At 37.3% G+C, this 12,818-nt stretch overlaps 1 protein-coding gene across 1 annotated transcript in view; it reads left to right on the top strand.

The window, feature by feature from the left end:
• The window catches only part of LOC306638408 (olfactory receptor 5B2-like), a gene marked incomplete at both ends in the record, with an annotated part of 301,086 nt that overhangs the window by 44,748 nt on the left and 243,520 nt on the right, over positions 1-12,818 (top strand). The gene's annotated exons all lie outside the window — the stretch shown is intronic.

Genomic DNA, 12,818 nt, shown 5'->3' with positions numbered 1-12,818 from the left:
CCACTAAAGCTTGGAAAACGCTTTCAGGTGCTGGCCATCTTCAGGGACAGTTATCTAAGGTTATTCAAGGCAACAATGAACCCTATGCCAATTTTGTAGACAGATCGATTCAAACAGCCGGATGTATATTTGGAGATGTAGACCAGGCTATGCCTTTAGTCAAACAGCTTGCATATGAGCAAGCAAATAAATGGTGTAAAGAAGCAATAAGACCTTGGAAAAACAAAGACCTTGGAGCCTACTTAAAGGCTTGTAAGGATATTAATGAGGCTTTTATTCAAGGTCAGGTGATGGCTGCAGCACTTGCACAGGGTCTTAGAGGCAATGCCAACTCCTGCCCAGGCCAACAGTGTTATCGGTGTAAACAATATGGACACATAAAAAAGGACTGTCCCCAGGGTCCTGTGCCAAAATTATGTCCCCGATGTAAAAAAGGGAAACACTGAGCAAGTGACTGTAAATCAACTAGAGACAAAGATGGTAACCCTTTACCTCCAAAAAATGGGAATCAGGGCCCCTGGCCTCGGGGCCCACAAATATACAGGGCTATCCAGTCTGTGCCTTGGACCCATTACCCCTTGACTCCCCAACTAGACAAACAAAAGGAAGCGCAGGATTGGACCTCTGTGCCTCTGACAGAGCAGTATTAACTCCAGAGATGGGAGTAAGCCAATACCAACTTCAGTTGTTGGCCCATTACCTAAAGGAACAGTGGGACTAGTTTTGGGGAGGAGTTCTTCTGCTTTAAAAGAATTAAATATTGTCCCTGGAGTTATAGACCCTGATTTTACAGGAGAAATAAAAATCCTTGCTTCTTCACCAAGAGGTGTAGCAATAATAGCTCAGGGTGATCGCATAGCACAATTGTTGGTCTTACCCAGTTGCTATGATCAATATCCATCAAAAAATATTATTAGGGGAAATAAAGGATTAGGTTCTACTGGCCAAAATATGGTCATGTTAACATTGGATTTAAAAGATAGACCTATGACAAAGTTAGTGATAGAAGGCAAAAGTTTTGAGGGCTTATTAGATACTGGGGCTGACAAAAGTATTATCAAAATTACAGAATGGCCCAAAGCCTGGCTTCTTCAACAGGCAGATCAGACTTTAAGGGGATTTGGTATAGCTTACAATCCTAACAAAAGGGCAGCCATATTAAAATGGAAGGATGAAGGAGGTCATAGTGGTACCATCCAACCTTACGTCCTTGAACATATCCCAGTAAACTTGTGGGGGAGAGATATCATGGAACAAATGGATTTACATCTCACATCCGAGATCCCATACAGTAATCTAAAAGCTAATCAAATGATGTTAGCCCAAGGACACATATGGGGAAAAGGTCTTGGGAAAAATAGTCAAGGACCTACTTCACCCATTTTAGTTACTCCAAAACAAGATAAAAAGGGATTGGATTTTCATTAGGGGCCACTGAAGCAATTAAAATAACATGGAAATCTGATAAACCTGTCTGGGTCCCTCAGTGGCCCCTCTCAAAGACAAATTAGAAGCGGCCCAACAATTGGTTAAAGAACAACTAGAGGCTGGACACATCAAACCATCCACCTCTCCTTTCAACACACCAATATTCATAATAAAAAAGAAATCAGGAAAATGGAGGCTATTACATGACCTAAGAGCAGTAAATTCTATAATGGAGCCCATGGGACCTATTCAATTAGGATTACCTACTTTATTGACTATCCCAGTTAATTGGCCCTCCATTGTAATTGACATAAAAGATTGCTTCTTTTCCATTCCGTTACATCCCTCAGACACCAAAAGGTTCGCATTTACTGTGCCCTCACTTAATAACAGTTCTCATAATAAAAGATATGAATGGATAGTCCTCCCGCAAGGCATGGCCAATAGCCCCACTATGTGTCAAATACATGTAAACAGGGCCATTGAATCTCTATGCCTAGCAAACCCTCAACTTTTAATCTATCATTATATGGATGATATTTTGTTAGCTCATAAAGAAAAAACTGTCTTGGAAAATTTTTATAGTTCCTTAATAAAGTCACTAAAAAGGTGGGGCTTACATATTGCCATTGATAAGGCACAAATGACAGACACCAAAAACTTCCTTGGATCTATCATAAATGCAACTATGGTTAAACCCACAAAAATTAGTATGCGAGTAGACTAACTTAAGACTTTGAATGACTTTCAAAAGCTATTAGGTGACATTAACTGGATTAGACCTTACCTTCACTCACCCACCTCAAGTTTGGGCCCCCTGTTTGACACTCTTAAAGGTGATTCTTATCCCCTTTCTAAGTGGGTGCTTACCCCTAAGGCTTGAACAGCTCTCAAGCTTGTTGAAACAGCTATGGAAAAGGTTCATCTTGATCGTATTGACCTAGCTAAGCCTTTATCATTCATTGTCTTGGCCACAAATAAGTTACCCACAGGAGTGTTTTGGCAAAAGGGTCCTATTCTATGGGTTCACATGAATTATGCCCCTAACAAGGTCTTATCCTTGTTTACTGAATCTGTGGCAGAATTAATCCTTAGGGCGTTAAAAGTATCCCTTTCCACCTTTGGGTCACATCCCTTGAAAATAACTACTTCTTATACTACTGATCAGATAAAATATCTTATTAATAATTCAAATTCATGTGCTATAATCTTTACTAGTACTTCTGCTGTGTTTGACAATCATTTTCCATGTGATCCTCTTCTCCAATTTTGGAATCAACATCCTATAATTTTCCCCAAAGTCACCCGAAAAGAACCTATTATAGGAGCTACCCTTATATTTAGTGATGGATCAAAAAATGGTACGGGTGCTATTACTGTAAATAATGTTACAGAAACATTGCTGTTTAATATTCTATCTGCACAACAAACAGAACTATTAGTAGCTATAGAAGTATTCAGAACCCACCATGAGCCCTTTAACCTATTCTCTGATAGCAAATACGTTGTTAATGCTATTCAAAATTTAGAATTAACTGGTCTGCTGTCCCTCACTTCCACCATCACTAAGTATTTACAATCTTTACAAAAACTTATTTGGGATAGAAAAAGCCCTTTTTTAAATTGGGCATGTTCGGGCTCATACTGGCCTTCCAGATCCTCTAAGTTTATACAATGATTTAACAGATGTGGCCACCAGAGACCCACATATCTTTGATGCACTTGAAAATGCAAAAAATTTTCATTCCAAATTTCACATAAATGCTTCTACTCTATGATTACACTATCAGATTACTAAGGCAACAACTTGGGACATAGTCAAGTCTTATGCTAAATGTGCTACACTTATTCCTAACCCCTCGTTAGGAGTAAATACAAAAGGGCTTCAGCCCAATCATATTTGGCAAATGGATGTAACTCATTATTCAGAATTTGGAAAACTACAATTCATTCATGTGTCAATAGATACCTTTTCAGAATTTATTATGGCCTCTGCTCACGCTGGGGAAAAAAACTAAAGATGTAATAATACACTGTTTACACTCTTTCTCCATCCTAGGAGTTCCCAAACAAATTAAAACAGATAATGGTCCTGGATATACGCCCCAGGCCTTTAAACAATTTTGTTCCACCTTTGGTATTCAACGTCACAGGAATTCCCTATAATCCTACTGGACAAAGCATTGTTGAGGGTGCCCATTTAACACTTAAAAACATGCTTTATAAACAAAAAGGGGGAATAGGGGCATCATTCAGATCCCCAAAAGACAAATTATCTGTTGCCTTGTGCATCTTAAATTTTTTAAATCTTGATTCTGAGGGTCGATTGGCTGCTGACCATCATTCAGAGCCTAATAAAAAGCATCTACCTCAAGTGCTCTGGAAGGACATTCTATCAGGACAATGGAAAGGCCCGGATCCGGTATTAATCTGGACCTGAGGGCCTGTTTATATTTTCCCGCAGGATGCACAATCGCCAATTTGGGTGCCTGAAAGATTGGTCAAGGCTTCCTCAATAGAAAACCAGGAACGACAAGAAGATGTGGAAGTTCCTCCAACTGCTGTTGTTGATGATCCCTCACTATGTTAATGGAGGAGCCGTGCGTTACCTATGGGGGATAGTAAAGGTGTGGCATTGCCCTTTGCCCCTTACTAACTCTTCCAATCTATATCCTCCTATTCTTACCACTAATTCCACATTAGGGTTACCTACTGTACCCTTTTCTCCTGACTTAGCACCCTTCCCAAATGGCTCCTACGACTTAGCAGGTAATGTGGGAACCTCCGCCCAAGTTTGGCTATGCTAGACCGGTAGTCGAGACGGGTAAGATTCGTGAAGCGCTGATACCAACCTAAGACAGGGAATGAAGATATAAGCTTCATTTTCCCATCATGGGTAAGGATGTTGCTCTGTCATGGACAACCTAAGACAGGCACAGTCTTCTTATAAACAAACAGGGTGAGATGTGGGCTGGCAGGGAGCCAAAGGGCGTGCTTGGTGTGCCTGGAGAAAAACAGGAAGCTACTACAATTGGCTACATGTATGCTTGAGCTCGTGATTGCCTGACCTTTAACAGGATTGGGTGGACATATCTGATTGAAATTGCTCATGCATGAGACTGCTTATATATAAAGGTTGTTATCCGAATTAAAAAAAAAAAAAAACTCCTCCATGACAATCTGAGGTGTACGTGTCTTTATGTCCTGCAGGACAGCAACAAACTTACAAAACTTTACACCAAAAATACAAAGAACCCAATCAATCAATGGGCCAAGGAACTGGACAGACACTTTACAGAAGACATACAGGTGATTAATAAATATATGAAAAAGTGTTCAACATCTCTAGTAATTAGAGAAATGCAAATTAAAACAACTCTAAGATTTCATCTTACTCCAATTAGAATGGCTATTATCAAGAACACAAACAATAATAGATGTTGGCATGAATGTGGGGGAAAAGACACACTTTTACATTGTTGGTGGAGTTGAAAATTGGTATAGCTACTCTGGAAAGCAGTATGGAAAATCCTTAGAAGTCTTGGAATGGACCCACCTTCTGACCCAGTTATCCCACTCCTCGGCTTATATCCAAAGGACTTGAAATCAGCATACTACAGTAACGCAGCTACATAATGTTTATAGCAGCTCAGTTCACAATAGCTAGATTGTGTAACCAACCTAGATGCCCTTCAACAGATGAATGGATAAAGAAACTCTGGTATATATACACAATGGAATATTATTCAACCATAAAGAAGAATAGTATTATGTCATTTGCAAATAAATGAATGGAAATGGAGAAATAAATAAAATAAGCAAATCCAAAAATACCAAAGGCTAAATGTTTTCCCTCATAAGTGGAGAATGATAAATAATGGTGGCAGAGGTGTGGGGAGAGAAGAATGGGGGGACTTTAGATTATGCAGAAAGAAATGAGAGGGAAGGGGGTATGAAAGATGGTGGAATGAACCAGACATCATTACCCTATGTACATGTATGATTACATGAATGGTATGAATCTACACACAATCTATGGTTGTGTATGTGCACAACCATAGAAATGAAATGACGTACCCCATTTGTGTACAATGAATCATAATGCAGTTCGTAAAAAAAATCAAAAAATAAATAAATAAATAATAAATAAATAAATAAACACAATTCTGACTAGGGTGACATGGACTCACAAGTTGGATTGCATTTGCCTTTCATTTATGGATAAAACTTTTGAGCACTTTTCCCATAATTATTGACCATATGTACTTCTTTTAGAAGTGTCTGTTTAGATCATTTATTTGTTTTTTTAATTTAATTACTCAATCTTTTGTTGTTATCCTTTTAAAATGTTTTATTAGAGCATTACTGTTATACATGCATGGAGTATGATTTGCTCCATTCCAGTCTCTCCAGTGCTTCCTCTTTTCCTCTATTTCCTTTCTAAATCCCCCTCTTACCCTTCCTCACCTCTACTGGTCTTTCTTCTGTACCTTTATAGATTTATAGATGAGTGCGTTTTAGGTGTACACGAAGGTGAAACTGTGATATATCCATGCAGGTACGTAGGATCGCTTGGTCACGTTCACCACACTGTCCCTTTTCCCATCCCTCATCCTTCCCAATGTTTCGCCTTCCTCTGCTCCACTGGTCTTCCTGCTCTTTTCATGGGGTTCCCTTCCCCTTTCCTTTATCTGAACTACTTTCTGCATAAGCAAGAAAACATTTGACCCTTGATTTTTTTCTTTTTTTTTTTCAGACAATCTTAGTTGACTTTTCATTGATTTACATTTACAAAAATGATTCTAAGTTTTCTTAGGATTCTCCATACCACCTTTTGACCCAGTTATCCACTCCTCAGTTTATACCCAAAGGACCTAAAATCAGCAAACTACAGTAACACAGCCTCATCAATGTTTATAGCAGTTCAGATCACAATAGCTAGATTGTGGAAGCAGATGAATGGATAAAGAAACTCAGGTATATATACACAATGGAATACTATTCAGCCATAAATAAGAATAATATTATGGCACTTACAAATACATGGATGGAATTGGAGAATATCATGCTAAGTGAAATGAGCCAAGCTCAAAAAACCAAAGGCCAAAAGTTTTCCCTGAAGAGTGGAGAATGATATATAATGGGGGTGGGGGTGTGAGAGAAGAATGGGGGAACTTTAGAATATGTAGAAGAAAATAAGAGGGAGGGGAGTATGAAAAATAGTGGAATGAGACAGACATCATGACCCTATATACATGTATGATTACACGAATGGTATGAATCTACATCATGCACAACTACAGAAATGAAATCATGAACCCCATTTGCATACAATGAATCAAAATGCAGTCTGTATAAGATTAAAAGCTAAAAGAAAAGATTCTAAGTAAATCTGTTAGTTACATTTATGTGTTCCTTATAAAATTATAAATGTGGAACAACGAATCTGATCTTCATGTTTCTTGAAATAAATTCAGACAATGTCATTAAAATTCTGACATTTGGCACACTCTCACTTCGGTTCAGAATGGACTATGTCATGGACTCCAGGAGCAGTGGAGTCCTGTACTTGTCCTCATCAGGGGATGGTTGTGACACACAATCCTGGGCTTCATTTAGACCTAATCATGCCAGCATCGAAGATGATTTGCTCCAGTTCAGTCCCGAGGGCTTTCTCTTTCTCTCTTCTCCCTCCCTGTTCACTTTCCTCTTCTTTCCTGGTCTTCCATTTATTTATTGTTTTTAAAATTAGTGTATTATAGATATACATAAAGGCAAAAATCACTGTGGAATAGTCACATAGACACATAGGATAGTTTGGTTAATTTCATTCCCCTGTCCCTCTGCCCTCTCCCACATTTCCCTTCCTCTCCTCCTCTATTTTGGATTTTCATGAGATTCACCTGTCCCCCCCCCCCCCCCGCCTTTTTTTTTTTAATCCTTATTTTGGTCTGGCTTCTACATATGAGAAAACATTTGATTTATGGACTTTCAGGATCTGGCACATTTTATGTAACATGGTGTTTTTCAGGTGTATAGTTTATCTGCAAATGTCATAATATCATTCTTCTTTACAGCTGAACAAATCTTCGTTGTGTATCTATACCATGATTTCTTCATCCATTCCTCTGTTGTCAGGTACCTGGGATGATCCTGTAACTTGGCTAATGAACTTTGTGCTTCTACATACTTGATGTGTTTGTATCACTACAGTATGCTGATTTTAGTTCTTTTAGATATATACCAACGAGGGGTTGGCAGGGTTATATGGTGATTCCATTGCTAGTTTCTTGAGGAATATCCATAATGCTTTCCAGAGCGGTTGTACTAATTTGTAGTCCCACCAAAAGCATACGAGCGTACATTTTTTCTCCGCATCCTCACCAGCATTTATTGTTATTTGTGTTCTTAAGTGCCTTTCTAAATGCAGTGACATGAAATCTCAAGGTAGCTTTGATGTATAGTTCCATGATTGCTATAGATATTGAACATTTTCTTTCACATTTTTAGGCATTTGTATTTTTTGAAAAAAAAAAAAAAAAAACCTGTTCTGTTTTTCTGCCCATTTATTAATTGGGTCATTTGGGATTTTTTGTGAATTATTGAGGTATTGATTCATATGAGTAGCTAGAAAAGTTGTCTCTTCATTCTGTGCTTCCTTTGCTATGCAGAAACTTTTTTACTTGAGGTAATCCCATTTTTCATTTCTTGCTTTTATTCCCAGAACTATCGAAGTCACGTGGGGAATTGATGGCCTATGTCCATACCTTGAGATGTTTCCCTATGTTTTCCTCTCATGGTTTCAGAGTTTCAGCTCTTATGTTAAGGTTTTTGATCTATTTCGAACTGACATTTTGTACAGGATGAGACTTAGGGATCTAGTTTCAAACTTGTACAAGTGAATATACAATTTTCCCAGCACCATTTTTTGAAGAGGATGTCTTTTATCCAGTGTATGGTTTTGGCACTTTAGTTGAGAAAAAAAAATGGCTGTAGATGCATGGGTTCATGTCTGTGCCCTCTATTCTAGTTCATTGATGTACACAACCTTTGTTATGACAATATTGTGGAATTTTGTGAACATGCCTCTATAGTATATTAAAGTCAGGTATTGAGATGCTTCCAGCATTGCTCTGCCTCCATGGGATTGCTGTGGTTACCTAGCATTTTTTGTGCTTTGGTATCTTTTGAAGTCTATCATTGGTATTTTGATAGTAATTGCATTGACTTTAATGATCCCTATTGACAATATGACAATATTAGCAATATTAATTCTACCACTACATGAACACAGGAGTCTTTTCATCTTCTAGTGTCTGCTCTAGTTTTTTTCTTCAGTTTTTATAATTTTTAGTGCAGTGATCTCTCATATCCTTGGCTAGGTTGATTCCTAGATAGTATTGCTTTTTGGGACAATTGTGAATTATTTTCCTTATTTATTTCTCAGTTAGTTCACTGTTGGTATGTGGAAAAGTCTGAAATATTTGAATGCTGGTATTTTCCTGCTACTTTGTTGAATTTGTTTATTATATGCAAATGTCTTTTGGAGGTGTCTTTAGAGTCTTCTACACACAGAATCATGCTATCTGCAAACAGGGATAATTAAACTTCCTACTTTACTATTTATGTCCCTTTTATTACTTTCTCAGGCATGACTGCTACATCTGAAATATTGAGAATTATATTGTATAAGGGTGGTGACAGGGAAACTTTGTCTTGTCCCTGACATTAGAGGACAGTTTTTCCTCCATTCAGTATGAGGATGCCTATGGAGTTTGTCATATCACAGCCTTTATTATGTTAAGGTTTGATCCTTCTACTTAGTTTCTTCAGAGTTTTTCATGAAGGGACTTTGAATTTTTTCAAAGGCATTTTATGCATCTATTTAGCTCACCAATGTGGTTTACATTTTTTTTTTTTTTCTATTTTTTTTTTATTGTAAACAAATGGGATACATGTTGTTTCTCTGTTTGTACATGGCTTAAAGGCATACCATTTGTGTAATCATAAATTTACATAGAGTTATGTTGTTTGATTCATTCTGTTATTTTTTTCCCTTCCCCCACCCCTCCCACCCCTCTTTACCCTCTATACAGTCCTTCCTTCCTCCACACTTGCCCCCTCCCTAACCCTGACTCTAACCCTAACACTAACCCTTCCCTCCCCCCCATTTCTTGAATCTACTTATATGCTATATTACAGGTACATTTGCCTGTTATGGAATAGTTTAAGGAGGCTTAGTAGTAGATCTTTAAACGTCTGACAAAATTCAGGTTTTCTGCATTGGGGGAGTTTTCCTTACTGCTTCAATATCATTGCTTGCTATTGATCTTTTTTGTTAACCTTCTTGGTTCAGTTTTGGTAGTCCATACATACCCAGAAATTTGTGCTATTTATATTTTGAGATTTGTACTTTTATATTTTCTGATTTATTGGCATACAATTTTTCAAAGTATTTTCTTATGATTTTGTGGATTTTGGTGGTATCAGTTGTCATATGCCCTTTGTCACACTCAAATCATGTTTATTTGTGTCTTCTCCCACTTTCTTTGGTGATGTCTAAGAATTTGTCAAGGTTCTTATCTTCTGTAAGAACTGATTCTTCACTTCTTTTTTTTTTTTTAGTGTCTATTTCATTTGTTTCTTTTCTATTGTCTTCCAAAAAAAATCTACTGTTTTTGGGTTTGGCTTGTTCTTGTTTTTCTAAGACCCTGACATGCATCATTAGGATTTTTTATTTTAAGCCTTTCTGTTTTTAAAATGTAGGTTCTGGTATGTTGTGTCTCCATTTTCATTTGATTCTAGATATTTAAAAATTTCTACCTTGGTTTCTTCAATAGCCCACTCAACTTTCAAATTCTATTCTTCAAAGACAAAAGGATGTCCATGCTCACCACTCCTAGTCAAGGTATTTCTTGAAAGTCTAGCCACAGCAATTGGGCAAGAGAAGTAACTTAAGGGAATACAAATAAGAAAATAAGAAGTCAAATTATCTCTGTTTGCTGATTACAAGATGCTACATTTAGAAGACCTGAAAAACTCCACCAGTTGCTGAATTGAGCAAAATAGCATGGTCCAAGCTCAACCTGCAGCATATTTTCTCTACACCAATAGTGAACCCAATGAAAATAAATGAGGAAAACAATTCCATTCATAATAGTATTAAAAAAAAATCCCTTAGGGATAAGTAAACTTGATGCAGGAGGTGAAAGACCTCTACAATTAAAAAAATATAGAACACCGAGGAATGGAATTTGAAGAAAACTTGAAAGATGCAAAGATGTTCTTGGATAGGCAGAATGAATTTTGTTAACATGGTCTTATAGAAAATGTGATGCACAGATTCAATGCAACCTCCATGAAAATACCCATGTCATTCTTCACATAACCAGAAAAACAATTCTGAAATTCACGTAGACGAATCAAAGACCCAGAGGAGCCAAAGCAGTTCTGAGCAAGAAGAACAAGGCTGGAAGCTCTATCAAATCTGACCTCAAGGTTTGGTGCAGAGCTATAACAACAAAACCAACATGGTACTGTCACATAAACAAACACAAAGCCCCAGGGAGCAGAGAACATGAGGCAAAGCCTCACAGATGCGTTCATCTTGTCCTTGATAAAGTTGCCAAGAATGTGAGAAAAAAAAAAAAAAAAAGCAGGCTTTTTAACAACAGTGCCGGGAAAACTGGAAAGCCATTGATAAAATAATGAAGCTAGACCCCTATAACCCTGCACTAAATTCAACTCAATATCCTTGAAAGACCTTGGTGATAGACCAGAAATTAAAATCACATGGCAGAACACAGTGTCCACACCCCAACATATAGGCACCGCCATTATCTTCCCTAATAAGACGCCCAAAGCATAGGAAATAAAACCAAGAATTGATAGCATCAAAATGTTTTTGTGATAGTCTCAAAATGGGAAGCTGCCTATATCTTAAATTGTCTTTTGTGTTTCCATCTCTTTGTTTTCTAAGCCATGTTTTGAAAATTAAAAAATTCTAACTTGTATGTGGTAATTCTAGGTTCAGTTTTGTATAGTCTAGTGTTTATGCTATGCATCAAAGCATTTTTATATTTTATATAATTTTTTATATATACTTATTTCATGATTCCTCATTGATTCCCTTTTAATATTTCATGTTTCATGCTGTCCATTAAGAATATATATTTTAAGTGTGTAACACACAAACATATGTATTTTTTTATGGTACTAAAGATCGAACACAGAGCTGCTCTACCACTGAGCTACATGCTACCCTTCTTCTTTTTTATTTTGAGACAAAAATCTCGCTAAGTTGCTGAGGTTGGCCTTCAGTTTGCAATCCTCTTGCTTTAGCCTCCCGAGTCTGGGATTACAGACATGGGACACCACACCTGGGAAAAACAATAGATTTTTCTTTCACTTATTTTCACCTTTTAAGTGGAATTAGAACTCATGTAGAATGGTCTTGCATCCCTGATCTTTACCTTTTGAGACTTATTTTTTTGTGTCAAATCCACTGAGATATGGAATATCCAGACAGCAGTAAAACTGCCACTCCTGGGCATACATCCAAAGGAAGTGAAATCAGTATGTCAGGGAAACATCTGCATTCATGTTCCCACTGCAGAACTATTCACAACAGCCAAAAAGTGGAAACAAAGTGCCCATCAACTGAGGAAAAGATAAAGAAATTTGGCATATATAATATACAATGGAATACTATTCAGTCATAAAAAGCATGTTTCTATATTTGCTGCAGTATAGATGGAGTTGTACATCATTTCATTTCGTAAAATAAACAAGATACAGAAAGAGAGATATCACTGGATGTGCTCGTAGTACAATTTCTTGTGAAGTCCAAAACAGGTGATCTCATAGAAATTGAGGGTAGAGTCATGGTTACCAGATGCTGGGGCAAGTGGGGAGGAGGGAGAGAGACAGAAAGGTTGATCAGTGGGCACTTAGTACCATTAGATGAGAGAAAGAAATTCTGCTGTGCATAGCAGGGTGACTACCCAGAACAATGAAGTGCTTCACATTCCAAGACTCTGGAAGAATGGACTTTGGATGTTTATCCATAAAGATATGATAGAATGTGAGGGGTGGGTTTATCCCGATTTAAACATTCCACAGTGTATATAGGTGTCAAAGCATCGTGTTACTTGATTATTGTGTACCATCTTTTTGTATCATTTGAAAGTACATGTATTTGTAAAAAGGATTATCATACAGTACACTATAAAATCATGCAATTAAATAATAATTTATAATAAAGAAATAAAAAGGAAGTTATTACAGCATGAGAAAATCACCACATAGAAAGAAGCAAATAATTGTGCTATACCACACTGCCTCAGAGGAACCAACCTCAGCACCTTGGCGCATTCAAACATTATCTTACA

Source organism: Sciurus vulgaris, assembly GCF_902686455.1.
Source record: "Sciurus vulgaris genome assembly, chromosome: 11".
In the NCBI taxonomy this organism is placed as follows: Eukaryota; Metazoa; Chordata; class Mammalia; order Rodentia; family Sciuridae; genus Sciurus; species Sciurus vulgaris.
Note: the sequence above shows the minus strand (reverse complement) of the source record. Positions and strands in the feature narration are given on the sequence as shown.